Source organism: Rhipicephalus sanguineus, chromosome 2 (assembly GCF_013339695.2).
Source record: "Rhipicephalus sanguineus isolate Rsan-2018 chromosome 2, BIME_Rsan_1.4, whole genome shotgun sequence".
Classification (NCBI taxonomy): domain Eukaryota; kingdom Metazoa; phylum Arthropoda; class Arachnida; order Ixodida; family Ixodidae; genus Rhipicephalus; species Rhipicephalus sanguineus.
In genome coordinates, this window is record NC_051177.1 from 104,967,059 (window position 1) to 104,987,176 (window position 20,118).

The 20,118-nt window shown below is 48.1% G+C and overlaps 1 non-coding gene across 1 annotated transcript; it reads left to right on the plus strand.

Moving 5' to 3' along the window:
- The first annotated feature begins 2,066 nt into the window (after positions 1-2,066).
- Trnar-ucu (transfer RNA arginine (anticodon UCU)) lies at positions 2,067-2,139 on the plus strand. The gene has a single exon. It is a non-coding gene; the product is annotated as a tRNA-Arg (tRNA).
- The last annotated feature ends 17,979 nt before the right edge of the window (positions 2,140-20,118 follow it).

Sequence of the window (20,118 nt, forward strand, 5' to 3'; positions counted from 1 at the left end):
TATAACACGAAAGTGAAACGTGTCTTCACAGACGTTGTTGAGCGTTTGTTGTGCATTCTTTCGCCCCAAGCGCGAAGGAATGAATGCTACAGCAACAAGTTGTAATGTCACGCGAAGAACGGCAAGCAGCTCGAAACTTGCAACGCGCTGCTCAAGCAGAAAGGGCGCACGGAACAAACATCCACAGGATGAGCGCGAACTAACTTATTTCTGTGTTAGCAACGCGCTCCTTTCGCAAAAGCGGCCGCTGTGGTGAGCGAAGTGACCTTCGTGCTCTGAACGCAAACTTGCGGTGAGAGCGTAAGACGTACACACCACCGCCATCACGAGATAATCCCGCAAACTAGCGACCACCCCCTGTAGAGGTGCGCGCTCGTCCTCGTGGGGCGACGACCTTTAAAGCGCTCTCTTCGAGCCCATCGCGCCATCTCGCTAGTGATAACGAAAACAGGCTGAAGTGCCACCGATCTCGGAGTATCGCCATCGGTAAATGGTGTATGTAAATAGCTTGCCGTAAGCATAAAAAAGCAAGTGCCATCTGTAGCCGAAATGTTTCGCGCTCCGCGCTGCGGAGCGAGGGTTCGCAAGTTCGACTCCCGGTGACGGAACTTTTTCTCCTGGATTTTTCTATGCCAACTGTTAGTCTTTATATTTTACAACGTCATATCCGTGACGGAAATACGTCAGTAGAGCCGTGGTGGACCCCGGCATAAAACACTTTCGTGTTAAAAGAATGGATGGCCTTGGATTAGATGGTACGGAATGGCTCAACGCACAAAAAGGCTGCTGACATTGTGAGAAATAGACAACGACGCTCGTGTCGACGACGAAGGTCCAGGGCTACTTCTGCCTAATCTGAACGGATACCACAATCTCCGACAGATCATCAGACTTCTGCTAAGCGACAGCTATCACTCCTGCCGCCACCACCACCGCCCAGAGCATTACAGTCGGAGAGCCGAAAACATGCAGAAGCTTTGAAAGCGGCTGCGGATGCGGCGTGGCCATCACTACCACCACTGCGCACTCGTAAAGGGCCTGTGCAGAATGCCCCGCAATGTACAGACAGGTCCACTGTTAAAGGAAACACTTGCGTGCAAGGCATGTTTGGATTTTGCTCTCTTGCGAAAACATATTGGCTTAGATTTGCATAAAACTACTGGTGGTTGACAGTTCAGCCTCTTTTTGACAGTCTCTTTTTGAACAATGTTTCCCTGTCCACTTCCTGTTATAGGGCCAGCAAAATGAAAAGTGCTCATCGGAGTGTTCCCTTTAACAGCGGACCGTACTGTACGTCATCACCCACAGATGGTTTCCACGACGAAAACCGTAAAGTCCTCGCAGTGTTGAGGTCTCTCATTACCACCATGCGCACTCTCCTCAACGAGATGACAATTCTATCGGCTCAATGCGGACTCCAAGTTATGGATTCCTTGGAGCCAGTGCTTGCAAGCCTTTTTGAACATCTCGGATTTCAGACAAGTTTTAGACAACCGCAGAGGAACGTGTCTCAAACATTCCTCGGTTGTGACTGTCTAAGTGTGCGCGGTGAACGCTGATACGTGTGCATGCGTGTTACTTGTTCCCTCTTTCCTCCTTGCTTTCTCTATTTTTTTCCTTCCTTTCCCCTCTCCCGTGTAGTTTAGCAAACATGGGGTATAACCTCGTTAACTTCCCTGTCTTTCCTGTACCTCTCTCCCCTCTCTCTTAAGTGTTTCACCTCGTAAAAGGCTAACGCTACGATTGGTTCACAAACTGGCAATTTATTACTTATGGAAGATCAGCGTTATTGACAGGCACACTGAGGAACATCAGTCGAAAACATCTGTTTTCGAAAAAGTTCGGAAATGCCGAGCTTGCTCGATGCATATGACCTCGTTCCAGAGTGACTTCCGTTCCGGAACCTTTGAGTTTCTTTGTCCGAAGTTCTATATTTGTTGCACATTCAGCGATAGTATGATATTTACTGTGCGTGTGTGTGTACGCGCAAATGCAATGTAACTGTATTGCTGACGGTGTGCGTTGGTAAGGCTATATATATGTGTCATAATCGATGTAGGAAAGCCGTCCCTGTGGCGCAGTGGATAGCGCGTTGGACTTCTAATCCAAAGGTCTCGAGTTCGAATCCCGGCAGGGATGGAGTACTTTTTTGCATTACCTATATCCGCAGCGTATGCAGGCCATAGTTGTCAACGAGCAGGAGGGTGCTTCAACATTCAGCGTTAGCGGAAAGCGTCCTATATTATGGGGCGTCAGCAGGATTTGGTCTTGGGGTAGCAAGCCCATGCTGCATCGCGGTGTGGGAAGGGGGAGGGGGGTAGTGTGGCTTGGGTGGGGGGCAAGTGCCTCTTCTGCACGCTCTTGTCCGACACCCATTATAAGAAGAGCCGCGCGCCAGCTGTTCTAAATTTTTTCTCGTGATTCATAAACCAGTCTTTTTGGTATTGATGTATAATTGTGGACAAATGAAATACAAACAAGAAATTACAAAGTAGAATAGGTTTCGCGAGTGAGAACTCGTGAGCACTATCTCGGGTCGCTAAATATCTGGTTCCCAAAGAGTTTAGGGCCTCAAATAAAGCGTGCACGCTGAAGTCGTGCTCGTATTACGCCTGCAGATGGAAACAAGAACAAAGAAACGGACTTTAATTAACCCTAATTTGTTCCAATTGCAATTATCCATGACCACTATAATAATGTGCAAAACGGGAACTTCAATGTATGCAGAATAGCTGCATCTGGTTTTCTGTCTTTTTTTTCATAAAAAAATTTCATAGATAGAAGCGACATGCGGGGCAATCAAACGATGGTTCATAACATTTTCACCGGAGAATGTTATAACACGGAAGTGAAACATGTCTTCACAGGAATAGCTGCAGCTTCGGTGAATTTTAACGAAAATCTTGGAGAACGCTTCCCAATCACTAGCCTGGCTTCGCTTCTCAGTCGACACCTAAAGTCGTGCCGCAGGAAAAGCCATAGTGTGGGTGTCCTCCGGCTCCTATATCCATGCATGCGGCGCGACAGAACATGGCACGCGCCCATGAGCCTTTTGCGCCATCTCAAGGGTTTTTTGTCAAGCCGCTGAACAATCTCCCAGATGTGCGTACCAGCAAAGCTAAATGGTGTATATAAATAGCTCGCCGTTAGTATGCTGGAATATGTGCGCGTGGTGGCCGAGGCTAAACGCATCGCGCCACGGTGCGACGGGTCGCAGGTTCAAATCCTCGGATCCATTCAAAACCGAAGATCTTTTATTATTTCTTTATTTGCATCTACTTCGAATTTTCACTCACGGACAACGCTGATTTTTCGCTCACAGCCAAGGATGCTGACGCCACCTGCACCGGAATTTCGGCGAAACGAGCTCTTTAACGCTACCGCCTTAATACAATTTGCGTAGTGTCTGTTGCTATCGGGCCGGCATGGTAACTTCTGGCATTGATGCACCCACGTTGACGCCATTGTGTCACATCTCCCCATCCCGGTGAATAACATTGACTCCGATCACCAACTTGTGGAAGGTGAAGTTATTAACGTAACCACTGGATTCTGATAGTAGCACACCGCGCCATAGCGGGCGTTCAAGAAGCCGTACAAGCGAAACCACCGGAGTTGCCTGTAAATCGTTTCTTGTAATCGCGGTTAGCTCTCACGAAACTCAAGCTGTTTGCTGCCTTGCGGCCGCTTTGCGGCTTCGCTGGGCGCATGGCGTCCTGTCGGTGACAGGTTCGGTCGGAGCTATGCGAGCATTATAATCTGGCTCTAAAGTGTATGCGGCAGCTCGATAACTTACGAGGCGTTCCACTTCACGAGTGCGAGAGGCACATTAGTATCGTTCGATAAAGTTTGGAACGAGCCGCACTTTAAGCACGCACGATTGTACTTCCTAGGCGCAAATCTCCCTGTAATTCCACCAGAACTTCGCCGAGGTGACACTACCCTTCTGTGTAGGTTATGATTTGGCGTCGCACTTATATACGTATGCGTACGCATTCCGCATAGGAATGGCTGACACCGCAGCCTGTGACTACTGCTGCAGTGAAGAAACGCTTAGACATATTAGCGAGTTTTAGTATAGCGGCAAACAGCAAACGCAAGGATTTAGCGTTAGCGTTAGCGTTAGCGTTGCGTGCTCCTAACCGCGCATGAGCAGAAGGTAAACGTACCTCGAGCTCTTACGTACGAACGCTATTTCTGGAATATAGCGTTCAACGCTAACGCCCGCAAGAGATCGCGTACGTAGGGCAAGATAGCGGTGCCTGTTCAAGCGAGAGCCGTCCAATTCGAATCTTTCTAGTCGTTGTCCTGCATTATTAAACTCATTCATTCCCAAATAATGTTCGTATTTGATTTAAATTTGAGTAATGAGGCTTCGCCAACCGTGTACCGTCGATAAAATAGCTCCTTTTTTCAGATACAAAGTGGATTTGCGGTGCAGAAGGCTTAACAAAATTTGTTTACAAGGTGCGCTCGTGTTTTCTGTAGCCGCGCAGAGATGGCGACGCTGTCTTCAGTCGCCTCTTTCCAAGATACGGCCACAAGTCAAGCAGAGACATGTCAAGATTCGTTTACCTTCATGTTTTTCGCGGCAATGCATGCATCTAATGCGTGATGCGTGTGCGTTTCACTTCTGCAAAACACTTCTGCAAACACGACATGGAGGCGCAACAACGGTGAATTTGGATCAGCGCAACTTAGTGGCGCGTCTAGATGTTTTATGTCTAGATGACGCCGTATGTGCTTGCGTTAACGTTAGCGGGAATGCCTTCCGCTGTACTAAAGGACCACTAGTTGGCACGCAGCGCGTTTCATTTTAGCGTTTGCGTTGAGACGCACGCTAACGCTAACGTAAGCACGGTACTGTTCACAGAGACAGCCGCTTTGCGACGCGCTCAAAGTGTTGAACGACTGACCTCGGTCAGAAGAAAGAGTGCCGTGCCATTGACATGACTTGACGTCACTGAACAAGGCTGTGCAAGCGTTTTAGGGGCGAAGCTCCTTAAGGCGGCACCCGTTCGTCCCTCGTAGTGCGTAACCAGTCGTAACGCTAGTACCAGACCGGTGGTGCCGGTGGGAGATTTCTCCTGTGCGTTGTTGAACAATAAAAAATTCGCAGCGTGCGCGTTAACTAAAAGCCGAATTCTTCTGTCTCTCATTCCCCATTAGCAGCCATTGGCATGTTCCAGTAGGAAACGTTAGTAGAAGTAGAAGTGTAAGTGTTAGCTTAAAGCCGACTTTTTCTGTCTCTCATTCCCATTAGCAGCCATTGTTTACCTCCAAGGTAGTGCCTTGTGAGATTTCTCCTGTGCGTGATTAAACAATAAAAATTTTGTTCAAAACGCCGTTGATTGATGAAATAAACCAACGAAAGACGCCAGATGTTTTCTAAAAGCAAAACGAAAAGACGCCAGATGTTTCTAAAGCAAAACGAAAAGACGCCAGCTGCTTAACGAAAGACGCCAGATGTTTTCTAAAGCAATGGTTTTCTAAACAATGAAAATTCACAGCGTACATGTAAAATTAAAGTGAGCTGCAAGTCGTCATAACTCTCATCGAACCTTTAGTATAAACGCGCCCGATCTCAAGTCGGTGATGATGTACTGGGCAGAATTCACGGAAGATTCACGGTTTACCGATGAACCTTCGCAGCTTCGCTCACTCATCATCATTCACTCCGTGGATATGCTGTGATTTTTTTTACGTTCCACCGGCCTACGGGAACGACTCTAACTGGAACGTCCTGCCTGTGTGTGCATGTGTGCTTTTTTTGTTCGTTTTTATTTTAGAAGAGGGCAGTTGAAGGCAGAGGGTTCCTGGACTAGGGAGCCCTCCCACCTTAGGGTGATACCGAGCATCGCTCGGAACACTGTTTCACAAATAAACGTTTATTTCTCTCTCTCTCTTTCTCTCTGTGCCCTTTCCAACCCCTACTTCCCCATCCTTGCGCAGGGTAGCAAATCGGTTGCTGGTGCCTTACCTTTTCATCACCCTCTCTCTCATGCGGGCCCCTTCGTAAGTAAGGGCGTTTGATCACTGCGATTCGCGCTCCCGTGATCTCGTCGTTTTGCACAAAATCACTCTTTCCGGCCCATCAATATCGCTGCACGCACATCATCTTGGAACCATGCAAACGTAGAGCGTCGGTACGAATGAATCGCGATTGTCAGTTGTAAGATAGGTGATGGTGGTATCCCCTTTATTTGACTAAAAGCCAGCTGTTCTGCGCCTCATGGTGGTTCCACGCAGCAAGCGATTCTTTCGGCCCAGGAAACGATGAGCAGCTGTTTCTCTTGTTCGGAAGTTCTGACGAATTCATCCATGACAATTACGAGGGAGCTGACAGGAGTGACTTGGGAGGGGAGAAACTCCCGCATCCCCACAAGTGTGATCTTGTGTAGCTAAACGTTCACTTGGACTACTATTTTGCCACTAGCCCCACTTGTAAAATAGCGACCCGTTTATCGTTTATTTTTATGTTTGCTTGCTTTTATGTTTGCTGCGCAAGCCGGAACGCAGTTATCTGCTTTCTTCTACTTCAAAATTATTGTAGACTGCGTAGTTTGAATATTGTTGACTCTGAGATTCATGACGAGGACGTCTGTCATCATCTGCTATAGCAAACGAGGTGCGAACCCTGTCAAGCGCTTTCGCTTTTTTACAGCAGAGCTGTTATGGTCGAAGTGTGCCATGTGTCGTAGATAGAAAATTATCGTCATCATGCACTGGCACACACTCTCTTTGTCCTCTTCTGAACTGCATTCCTCTTCTTCCTCCTCTGCTTCGCTCCCAGGACGCATGCGCCTATTTGTCCGACGTGAGATGCAATAACTCTGACGGCCGAGAGAACGAGTACAGAGAAAAAAAAAGAAAGATAGAGAAAGAGAGAAATTTTTGGCGAAAAAGTTTCTTGGCGAGGCGAAATTCGAACCCGCGTCCCTACTATCCGCAGGCGAGCGTCGTAACCACTCGGCTATCCAGGCACGCTAGCAAAGAGAGAGAGAGAGAGAAAGAAGGAATGCAGGAAAGGCAGGCAGTTTAACTAGACTAGGCAAAACATAGCATATCCTTGTGTAGTATAGTTAAAGCCCCTCCATCGCGTCTGCTGCCGCTTTTTTAAGTACCGCCATCTATTGTTTCGACGATGACGCCCACTCGCAGTTCCGGAGCTTCCGGAAGGAAGTTCTTGAGCCACTTCAATCGGCTTTTTCCTTCCATCTTGTTTCTGCGCCGAGAAAGAAAGGGAACAAAAAGAGAAAAAAGACATAAGGCGAGAGAACGACTACAGATAGAGAGAGACAAAGAAAGACATAGAAAGGAAGATAAAACAGAGACAATGAAAGAGAAGAAAGAGAGAAAGAGATTGAAAGACAGAGAAAGAAATAGGCATATAGAGAGGAAGAGATAGAAAAACACACAAAAACATAGAAAAGAAAGATAGTAAGCATAGCCATTTATAGTATAGTATAGCAATGGGTGGGAAAGAAAGAGGTGAGAGGGTAAAAGCCTAGCCAAGCCAGGACCAGCTAGCTGCCCACGAGCTCTGCTGTGACGCAGCTTTGCGCGACTTAGTGATTGCAGTGCTATTAGATGCGAAGTATCTTAAGGCGGAGCTCAATCCGGTGGTGGTGGTGGTGTGCGGCGTGACCACCATTACTGCGCATGCGCATACCCTCTCCACACACCTCCTCTCCACTCACCCTCCCCCTTCCGCTCTCCACACCTCCTCCACTTTCAATCTCCCCTTCCCCTCTCCACTTTCTCTCTCCACTATCCCTCTCCCCTTCCCCTCTCCACTGTCCCTCTGCCCTCCCCCTTTCCACTTTTCCTCTGAAACGCGGGCTAGACATGCCGAAATTCTCTCCTGCGCAACGCCGCGATGAGCTCGAGCGCATGCGCGTCCCCTCCCCTTCTCTCTCTTCTCCTACGCTGCCCCCCCTCTCGCCCGCCTGTAGGCCGCGTTCCCCGCTCGCCCTGTGAGAATTAACGGCCAGGCTAGATGGAAGATACGACGCGCGTAGCGTCCCTCTTCGCGTTCCACGACGCGAGGTCGGTAGCATGCCCAACGAACGCCAACGGAACGCGATCGTGCAAGTGCTCCGGCTTCGCATCGCCTCATGGTCCCCTTTAGCGGGAGATGGTGTAATTTTTTTTATTACACCTCCTCTCTCTCTCTCTATATATATATATATATACCTTAAGGCATTTGTAAAATAAACGTATTGTATTGCATGGCAGGCACGTAGCCAGGATTTTTTTTCGGGGGGGGCCCAAGGCCTAATTGTTCGAAAGAAAGTATTTCCATGGCAAAAATAAAACAAAAGTTGCCCGGGAATATAGAAGGCCGGACGAATTTCGGGGGGGGGGCCCGGGCCCCCCGGGCCCCCCCCTTGCCTACGTGCCTGTTGCATGGTATGATGTATCATTGCATTGGCATTGCATAGGGAGAGAGCGAGAGATGCATATGAAGGAACGGGAGGGATGTTAAGCAAACTGAAACGTCTCGTTTGCTATCCTACACTAGTGGGAAGGGGAAGGAAAGATGGAAAGAAGAGAAAAGGCAGGCGTGCAAGGCAAAGCGTAGATTTGACGACTTGTTCTGTAGGCATAACAAAACGTTTGTAATATTGTAGGCCACGCGCACTTGTTTCAAAATAAAGTAAAAAACTTGGCGAAGCTTGCACTGAGTCGCGCAAGGCTTGAAACAGCCAAACTGGATGATTCTGAAGTCTAATCTGTTTGCTTCTAGGTTGTTGCTAGCCTTTAGCTGTTAGTCACGACACGGATGTCCCAATTCCAGAACCTCTCGTATATCTACGGGCACGTCGCCGTTGGCGTAGGGCTGCCATCGCTTCGGGCTCTTCTCGCTGCCCGTTGCCTAGTATGGCAGCTTCGACCGCACTAGTGCCAAGCCTGAAGAAAGAGCCCAGTTGGGTGGACTTCTTTGTTTGTCATTATTTTTTTTATGTGACGTCTGCATAGGAACTTCGTTTCTTCTTTCTTTTTCTCTTTGTTTCTATTATCTCTATTTTGTATCTCATCCTTTCTTTCTATTTCTTCCTCTCGCTCGCTCTTATTATTTTTATTTCCCTTTCTTCTCTTTCTTTCTCTCTGTTTTTTCTCTCTCTCTTTATTTCTCTCTTGATCTTTCTACTTTTTCTATCTCTTTCTCTCTCTTTCTGAGTTTCTCTTTTTCTGTCTTTCCATATATCTCTCCGTCTTTCAATCTTCTCACGTTCTTATTCCCATTATTTCTCTCTATTTCTATCCCTCCCTTTTTTCTATAGCTTTCTCTCTCTCTCTCTCTTAGTGAATCAGTGGTGAGTAGCGGGATCTGCCCAATTTCTGTGGCACATACCGTTCATGATGATGATGATGATGATTTTCTGATAGGTCGCACAAATTGCGGCTAGCTTAAACAGCTTCCGTGTTAAAAAATGAAGTGAACCTGAACCCCGTGAGAAATGGTGCTGGAAGGTAATCTAAACGCAGAGATTTAAAAAAAAATCACGCCATATCCATGAAATGACTGATGATTGAGGAGCTGGCTCGGATATAATCGGGTAAACCGTGAATGCTGCATACAATTCTTCTACTGTCATATAAAGACGTCACACGTTTTTTTAGTAGCCATTGGTGTCAGGTTGTTGTCGAACCACAAGCGGTCGCAGACCTTGCAGTTGTTGCCGAACGTGTGGTCGAGGAAATCGAGGAAATGTGGTTTTGCCTGCGTTAATGTCATCATCAAGGCGCTCGAAGAACAAGAGGAAGAAGACTTTTCTTTCGCGCGAGCTTCGCCTGTAGCGGTCGCCTATGGAACTAAGGTTACGCTTACGACGTGGGACATTGCCCCAGCTTAAGAACCTGGCGAGCCAGCTTCTAATAGCTTGATCGCTGTCCAACCTAGAAAAAAGTGCACGCCTCTTTAACACGAAAATGTTTTATGCCGTGGTCAACCACGGCTTCACTGACGCGTTTCCGTCACGGATATGACGTTCTAAAATATAAAGACTAACATATGGCAAAGAAAGAACTAGAAGAAAAAGTTCCGTCACCGAGAGTCGAATTTACGACCCCTCGATCCCCAGCGCGCAGCGCGAAACGACTCCGCCACAGACGGCATGTTCTTCGACATGCTAACGGCGTGCTATTTATATACACCATTTGCCGGTGGCTGTACTCAGATATCGGGGTACATCAGCGTATTCGAGCCCTTCGCGAGATGGCGCGAAGGGCTCGAACGGCGCGCGTCGCCTCACGCGTTGAGATGAGCGTGCGCCTCTACAGGGCGTGGTCGCCCCTGCGCGCGCGCTTATCTTGTACATCTTGCGCTGTCACCGCAAGTTTGCGCTGAAGTTACAGAGCACGAAGGTCACTTCGCTCACTGCAGCGGCCGCTTTTGCGAAAGGAGCGCACTGCTCACAAACAAATAAGTTACAACTGTGACAGTTCGCGCTCATCCTGTGTATACTTGTGCGTTCGTTTCGTGCGTCCTCTGTAATTGTCCAGCGCGCTTTAACTGTCGAGCTGTGACAGTTGTTAGTTCGCGCTCATCCTGTGTATGTTCGTTCCGTGCGTCCTTTCTGCTTGAGCAGCGCGTTGCAAGTTTCGAGCTGCTTGCCGTTCTTCACGTGACGTTACAACTTGTTGCTATAGGGTGATTCCACGTAAGATCGAACAAACGATGGCTGGTCGACCTCTTAAATTTATTTCAAAATTTTATATAATATTGTCTGATGAGTGGAAAGAAGAGATACGCGATTTGTTTTGCCGCCAAAAATTTTTTCGAAGCACGGGAAATCAATAATGACGGAGAGGTGGAGTGGAGCGCTTATGCGCTCTGTTGTTTTGGCCAACTTCGTTATGAATTGCACCAAATAAATTAAAGTTAGGTAGCTGAAATTTCTTTAACTAAATATATGCATGTTTTGGCTTCATGCTCAGGTATTTTTAGTTTTTATGTGTAGTGTAGATATTTTTATAAAAAACCACAAAATTGGCCCAGGAAACGTTATTTTCTTTATTTTGAAGGTCTTTATCTCAAGAAAGCCTTGTAGCCCCGCCACGGTGGTCTAGTGGTTACGGCACTCGACTGCTGACCCGAAGGCCGCGGCGGCTGCATTTTCGGTGGAGGCAAAAATGTTTGAGGCCCGTGTACTTATATTTAGGTGCACGTTAAAGAACCCCAGGTGGTCGAAATTTCCGGAGCCTTCCACTACGGCGTCTCTCATAATCATATGGTGGTTTTGGGACGTTAAACCCGAGATATTATTATTAAAAAAGCCTTGTAGCAGAGCGACAAAAATTCTGCATTACGTACTTCGCATGCTTATCTACCAAACTGCCGAATCTTATATTTATGTAACTTTTCAGTAAAGAAATCTGATCGGGCTAATTTCAAGAAAACACCGAACAATAGAAACTTTTGACGACAATTAAAAAAAACCCATTTTTTATATTTCTTAAATTTTGTCCACTTATTCTCCTCCACATCAGCTTTCACAATCATTGAAGACACGTTGCATAACGTCGTTGCACTAATAGTTACGGCCCCTCTATTGAGACTTAGGCAAAGATTGGCAATTCCGACTTCTTGCCCAGCAAGTGTATAAAATGCAGGCAGGATTGAATTTCTTTTTATTAAAAGGCCAGCAGGTACTGAAAGAGGTGTCGCCGGCACTGAAGACGTTAATTTTGAAATTATTTGGTCACTGCAGCGGCCGCGAGCGCCGGGCTACCGAGCAGGCGCGCGCGCACCCGAGATGCTCGTTGTAAGAGACGGCGCAGTGAGAGCTCGTTTTCGCGTCCTCAGACCGATTGAGTTCGAAACAGCAACACCTCTCGGGTGACTTGAACGCACGTGCACCGGTAGTCGCAGTGATCTGGTTGATGACGTCGATTTTTAGGGGGCATAAGAATGTCATCGTTAAACTGTGCGTTCCGTGAAGATCTTTCATTGAAGTGGTAGCAAAAGCACGCGTAGCACAAGTAGTCTGCCTCACTGACACTCACCGATCTTTCGGGCGTTAAACGTTCCTTCAAAGCATTTATGTCTAGGTCGGTAACTCTGCGAAATTTCGGCTTCTTTGCAATAATTAAAAGAGTACTGACACGATTTTGAGACATCGCAAAAGGGACATTTTTTTCTTCGTTGGTGTAGAGTGTCAACGCAGTCCACACACTGGAGTCGGAGAATTAACACGTATAAAATATTGTAATTTGACTTTGAAGTTTTCGTCACTGAGCATATGCAAGCCAGCCCCACTGCAAGGACGTTATCCCGACGAGTCAAGACAGTTCCCTCGAGTTTGCGAGTTCTGCGTCCTGCATGCAGCCTAAATCGTAGAAATCACTGTCAGAGTCACTGGACGACAATTCACTCATCGTTGTTTATGTGCACCACGTGCAGATGACGGATTTGCCGCTAGTATGACGCGAGTTTCTGTATCTTCGTGACGTCACACTGCTGTGAAACGACACTGAGAAGCCACACCCTCGATATCGAAACCGAAAGTGTCTTTTTAAGGTGGCGCTATTAAAATATATATGATGCATTCCCAGGCACCACAATCGTCGTTTTATGTTTCTCGACACCAGTATTTTTATTTAGAGCAACAATCCGGAATTTTTTAAAATTCGTGTCACTACTCCTTTAAGCTTCTTGTGCTTCGAAAGGTAGTCTCCACAATACACTCATTCCGAGCTATACTTTCTCGCCATGGGACGCCCAGGAGGAGTAGAGTAAGAGCAAAGCACGAGAACTATCTGCGCCGAATGAAGTGTGAACAGCGCAGCGAACGCGCGGCCAGTTCAGGCCGTCTGCTGCTGACATCTAAGATAGGCAAGCGCATCTGGTTACAGATAGTTTTGCTTTTCTTTCCTTTGACATTCCACATTTTGCTTTGCCAGTGAAGCGCCCCGTTCATGCTTTCCACTGATCGCAACTGGCGCAGCGCAGTTTCTCTGGCAGCAGTGTGCGTGAAGCGAGCACTCATAGCTCCCTTATACAGTTTTCATCTTGCTTCTATCTCCGCCGTGTTATCAGCGCCTAGCCACGACGCGAACAGAGGGCGGATAGAATAGCGAAGCTCCAGTGCACGTGCGTTCAAGTCACCCGAGAGGTGTTGCTGTTTCGAACTCAATGGGTCTGAGGACGCGAAAACGAGCTCTCACTGCGACATCTCTTACAACGAGCATCTCGGGTGCGCGCGCCTGCTCGGTAGCCCTGCGCTCGTGGCCGCTGAAGTGACCAAATAATTTCAAAATTAACGTTTCCAGTGTCGGCGACACCTTTATCGGTACCTGCTGGCCTTTTAATAAAAAGAAATTCAATCCTGCCTGCATTTTATACACTGCTGGGCAAGACGTCGGAATTGCCAATCTTTGCCTAAGGGTCTCATTGGAGGGGCCGTAACTATTAGTGTAACAACATTATGCAACATGTTTTCAATGATTGTGAAAGCTGATGTGGAGGAGAATAAGTGGACAAAGTTTAAGAAATATAAAAAATCTTTTTTTTTTAATTGTCGTCAGAAATTCCCATTGTTCGGTGTTTTCTTGAAATTTTTCCAATCATATCTCTTTACTGAAAAGTTATATAAATATAAGATTCGGCAGTTTGGTAGATAAGTATGCGAAGAACGCAATGCAGAATTTTTGTCGCTCTTCTACAAGCCTTTTTGGAGATAAAGACCTTCAAAATAAAGAAAATAACGGTTCCTGGGCCAATTTTGATGTTTTTTATAAAACTATCTACACTACACACAAAAACTAAAAATTCCTGAGCAGAAGCAAAAACATGCATATATTTAGGTAAAGAAATTTCAGCTACCTAACTTTAATATATTTTGTGCAATTCATAACGAAATTTGGCCAAAACAGCAGAGCGGATGAGCGCTCCACTCCGCCTCTTCGTCATTATTGATTTCCTGTGCTTCGAAAAATTTTTGGCGGCAAAACAAATTGCGGATCTCTTCTTTCCACTCATCAGGCAATAATATATAAAATTTTGAAATAAATTTAAGAGGTCGACCAGCCATCGTTTGTTCGATCTTACGTGGAATCATCCTATAGCACTCATTCCTTTGCCCTCGGGGCGATACTATCCAGAACAAACGCCCAACTACGTCTGTGAAGACACGTTTTACTTTCGTGTTATACCGATTCTTATGACAGAGGGATCAACCATGTTTTTTTTTTATTGCAAGAGATACGCAGCGCACTTCAGTGAAGCGTCATCCTATGAGACATAGACCGAAGAAATTCAATCCCAAAAGCAGCACGCAGAGCCAGTAATATTGTGCGTCCACAGAGCAGCAGTATTAGCAGCGTCTTTGTCATCCACTCACAGACTCGGTGTTCATCGCTGGGAAGACAATGATGCCCATTTGTGAAACAATGCGCAGCTTTATGTTTGTACTCAAAACGACAATACAGCTCTTTGTCGTCGCGTGGCTTAACACAACAGGGAGTCGCAGACACAAAGGGGAGCCTTGAAAGGTACCCCCGCTGCCTTTTGCTTCCTTCAGAGAAAACAGAATTTCAATGGGCGCACATGCGCTTCGGGACTTTTCATCAGATTGTGCGTCACTGCCTTTTTTGTGACTGTTCCAGCTAGGGCTCTTTACACACACAAAAAAAAATGTGATGCATGATAATAGGACCAAAAACCTTTCATTTCCTTACTTAGGGGTGGATAGTTAGCCGCATACAGAAGTTTATTCGAGAATACAATGAAGTTGTATCGACACAATGATGATAGATTTTTGGGTATACAGTGAAGTTTCTAAAGGTTCCGTCGCGGTCTTTCCCCACGTCCGCCGACGTTAGTGGGTGTATGAAACTGTGATGAGTCGAGAATCTACATGCATACACGTGGACTCGTAGTGGGCGGTTATCTGGCCCAAGTATGAAAAGGATCAAGGCTATATGCAGCATCCCGACAAGGCAGGTGGCTGCCAAAATTTGAAACTCATGTAAGAAGTAATCAAATATCTCATCTAGAGTTACTTTATTGAGGCAACATCTAAGTGGTCTAGATTCGGCTTGCCTTGTTCTGTCCATCCGTCAATTAAGCTGAATGTCGTTTTCATCATCGACAACGCGTGATGTTTTTTACGTCGGTTCACTGGCCTTTTTCAGTCTTACCGCTGAGAACTCTAAAAATGGAGCCAGAACTGAAATTAGAAGGAGCCGAAACTGGCTGAGTCTTTTTTTTTTACCGAATTAGTCGTCACAAAAACGAAAAAAAAAAGATCAGTTTTAACGCAAGGTTGAGAGCATGTATCATCAATCACTCATACGTCCATAAACGTTGTCACAGTGTCTTAGTGTGAGGAGTGAGGAAACATTTTTTTTAAAGCTTGTTTTCAAGACTTTTTTCAAGCTTTACGTCAATGTTTCAGTAAAGTTCAGGTTCTTTTGATGATGGGAAACCACACTCCACACTCGGCGTCCGAGACGCACCACCCGAGGTCATATAAACGAAGTGGGAGGTGAAATTAAGTTTGAAGGTAAAAAAAAACAACAACGCTCCGCACTCGGCGCCCGAGACGCACCACCCGAGGTGGTATAAACGAAGTGGGAGGAATTAACGTTGGATCCGCTGGTCGCTTGAAGAATGAGATACGCTGGAGAAGTTTACAGGAAAATCAAGACAACTTATATTTACAGACTTACAAGAAGAGTTACAAGCATAAATGTTACAAAGACATAAAGAAAAACAAGTACTGGAAATGAACCGTCTGTAGGGCGACCCTACGAGATTCGGCAGAGCCGACGGTGCCGAACACCTTAAGCCCGGTTCAGAACGCCAGACGGAACACCGGGGCCGCTTTTTATTACCCGATGCTCCGCCTTTACATTACTGCCGGCGAATAGCCGCCTGTTTGCCCTGTAATTGGGCGGTGCATGCAGCAAATCAACAAACTCGCGACAAGGTCACCGCCTCCTTACACATATGAGGGCTCATGCTTCTCGCCCCAAGCAACACACAAACAAGAGGCAAATAAAAACAAAGTAAACTAGAGTTGTTGTGGCCAGGGCAGGCTCAGCTGACGCTACACGTGTCTAGAGCTAAGTGTACGCGTGCGGTGACGAGCAAAGAAAAGAAAGACGGGCCTGAGAAAAACGACCCTGGTGGTATGTCAAATACATTTGCCGAAGAGACACTCCACTTCGACCACCCTCGGGCCACTTAGCCTCTCCCCCCTCCGCGCACAACGTCGCACGTGGCACCACTTACAAGCTCGTTACCTCAGCTCCCGCTCCAGCTAGTCTGCCGAACCAGACTGTAAGCAAAGTGCGGAAATGGATGCCACGCCGAAGGGCGGGCCAGCGTGCAAACAATTGTCAAAGGTGCCGACCGAACGCTCGATGCCCCACGACGTGGGCCCGCTCCTCGTCGATCACGTATTCGAGCGTCAAGGGCCTGTACGTCGTCTGCTCCACCTGATGCACGCCACACATGACGAATGCCTCCGGCGACCGCGTGGTGCCCAAAAAGCAGGCCGCTTTCTCTTGTATCTCCCTGGGAGGCGCCCGCGATGCGCGTGAAGGGCAAACGACGCGGCCCGGAGGCGGCCCATTCATGCACCGCCGAAAGGCATCGCTGAGCAAACGGGGAGGTCATTACGACAACGTTTCCAACCCTTCCTGCCGCCGCCCGCGTGTGGGGCCGGGCACCTTTGTCCAGGGCGCGACAAGGGATCCGATGGGCTCACCTATCTCCGAAGTCTAAGTGCTTTTTGGGGCGATGCACAGGCACTTCGAAGCACCCCACCGGCGTGACCCCCCAAGTTGGCCGCACCAAGTAAACAAAAAAGAGAACCGTGCGTCCACTTTTGACGGCGGTCCTACACCCCCCACCCAAGACTTCGCAACAACTTGCAGACAGTGTTGCCGAAGTAAACACAGCAAAAGGTGGACCGCGCTCGACCTGAGGGCGCAGGGTAGGTTAATAGCCGTAGCTAAACTGCATCCTCGAAAGGGGTCGTAACTGTTCTCTACGTGGCGGTCGCGCAGATTCCGTCATGAAACAACGAGTGCATATGCCAACTCGAAACAGAATGCGTGGAAAAAAAATGTCCTAGTTGTTTACGGTAATAAAAAAAAAGAAATAGAATACGAACAAAAGAATGATCTAAACTAGCTTATAGCGCCAGCCTACATATTGAGCTGCCCTGCTCACTAGATACAGCACATGTATGCGAAACGCCATGCAGATTAAACGCGATGCTCAGTAAACAAGCAACAACACGTGAAACAATTCACTCAGCATGCTTGATCGACAAACGCTCAATGCGTAATACATGCGACACCTTACACCCATGTGGCCTCATAATAATAAATAAAACAAATGCATGCTGCGGACAGTTCATCGGAGGCAAAGCTAGCGCTTCCCGGAGCAATATGCACAATCCCCAGCACTTGTCCTTATAGTCGACTGCATTTCCCAGCCAAAACAGAACAAACGCGCACACAAAATACATTGGCAGGTAAAAACAAAACAAGCAAAGGTCACAGTTTACAATGATACACTTGCAAATGTCACACACCATGGCGTAATGTTCGGTACTAAAATTAACCACTGCGACTGTTCCTTCACGGATGTCCGCTGAATAGTCATTTTAGTCACAGCACACACAGCACATACCGCCCACGGTGTAGCCACTCCGGCCTCACCACTTCCCCCTGGTCGCGGTCGAGCCGTAACATGCAACTGCACTCTTAAGCTTTAAATACCGATCTGGGTGAAATGTGACGATATAACTTTCTCGCCATCACCCAACCTGCCGCTGTACAAGTGGCCACTTAGGTTGAATATTTTCGTTGGCCCCCAGGGTCAAAAGTACGCACGAGAAGTTCAGCGGAGATACCATGACCTTGGGGCACACCCTGGCATGCACCTGTCACCCTCATTGGGCAATCCCCCGGCACGCAGACAATTCTACCACCCAGTCTACCTACAATAGGGCCGCAGGTGCCTCTATGGAATGACGGCGCTGGTAGGCTGCAACACTCCTCAAATGTTAGTATTACAGTGGCAACCCTGTTCCGCGAGCATCCCTTGTCTTTCGTGAGCTCCTCATACTCAAGATTCAAAGCCATTCGGTGCCTCCGAAACGCCTGAATACTGCTCAGAGGGTTATCTTCCCGGCAGCGCGCCGGCGATGCGGTACGCGCGAACGCCACCGTAACGCCTCGTGTGACCTCAGTCGCCACTGTGAAAGATTCCTTTATAGAACCGCACGGTCGCCGTTCCTCCCCGCGCATTTGCTCCTCGCTTGAGTTAGACCAGCCACACGCAACGGATTCCGGCGCCGCGACATTTGTGCTAACCGACTTCAAGGATTCAACCGCACTATCCTGCCTGGGCACGCGCGTAGTGTCGTGACTCGCGTCTCGCGACTGCGCCGCTAGGCTTACTAGAACTACTTCTGAGCTCGGTGATGACGCGGTCATCGCCCGCTCACCGCCGCAAAGGATATTCTCTAGCGGGAGGATGTCTGGGTCCACGCCCTGAAATTTTGTTCCTGCGTATGCGTCCTGCGGTTGCCTGTCAGCGTCAGTATCGCACTGAAAACTCTTCTCCGATCCGAGATCGGTGTCAGAGACATCTTTACACTCGACAACCCGTGTTGCCGCCACCGCATCCTTCGCCTCTGCCTCGAGTTCAAACTCGGCGGTACCCTCACACTCCGTCGGGAGCATGCTAACCGACTCGGCGCGTTCCTCAACCGGGAGCACATCAATGTTATTAGAGGCATCCGCGTGCGGTTCAACGTCAGCCCCCTCCTCGATAGTGCTCACTAGCGACGACAGCTCATCGCTCACCGATTCGTGCACTAACCTTTTGGGTTCGGAGAGACTTGCTGTTTCCGAAACCTGTGGCACAGAGCCTCTTCCTAGTGCCTCCCCCTCAGCATGGTGGCTCTTACTCAAAGCTCTGGCCCGCCGTAACTTTGCCAACTCTAGCTCCGCCTCGAGCAGCCGGCGGCGCTCTACTGCCAACTCGAGATTAAGCTCTGTCGTCTCTCTCGACCAACCGCGCATTAACGCTGTGTCGTAGACCGCAGCTGTTGAATACGCCCATGTGGCATACCGATCTAATGCTGCTTCCGACACATGCAGCACAAAATCTGTTCCTAGTGCCTTCCCCTCGGCACTCTGACTTTCCCGCAAAGCTCTGGCCCGCTCAAACTTTGCCAACTCTAGCACCGCTTCGAGCAGCTTGCGGCGCTCATCTGCCAAACGGAAATTCAGGTCTACTCTATCTGTCGACCAACCGCGCACTAACGCTGTGTCATAGACCACAGGCATTGAATACGCCCACGCGGCATACTCATCTAATTCTGCCATACCAAGCGACATTTCCCTCGGCTCGAACACGAACACAGGAGCGAAAGAAAATGGGGCCGAAGCGACTCACTCTGTTTCGCTTCCGGCTCCCGTCTCCGATGAATGCCACTCGACCATGTCCGATGATGGATGGGGCCGTGGGTCGCTGGTGGTGACTCGTCGAGGGTTGCCTTGAACCAGCCACTCCTCGTTGTCTTCCGAGAAGACAAGGCTATCTGCAGCGTCCAGCTGCTACAGCTACCTGCTGCAGGGTCCGTTGATACGGTGCCGATCAGAAATCGGTATCTTCCTCTGTAACTTCTTCGTCCGTATAGTGATGTCTTGCTCACTTCTCCTTCACTCTTCTTTAACTCAGCGAGCCCAATACTGTCCGACTGCGCCAGTAAAGTTCAGGTTCTTTTGATGATGGGAAACCACACTCCACACTCGGCGTCCGAGACGCACCACCCGAGGTCATATAAACGAAGTGGGAGGTGAAATTAAGTTTGAAGGTAAAAAAAAACAACAACGCTCCGCACTCGGCGCCCGAGACGCACCACCCGAGGTGGTATAAACGAAGTGGGAGGAATTAACGTTGGATCCGCTGGTCGCTTGAAGAATGAGATACGCTGGAGAAGTTTACAGGAAAATCAAGACAACTTATATTTACAGACTTACAAGAAGAGTTACAAGCATAAATGTTACAAAGACATAAAGAAAAACAAGTACTGGAAATGAACCGTCTGTAGGGCGACCCTACGAGATTCGGCAGAGCCGACG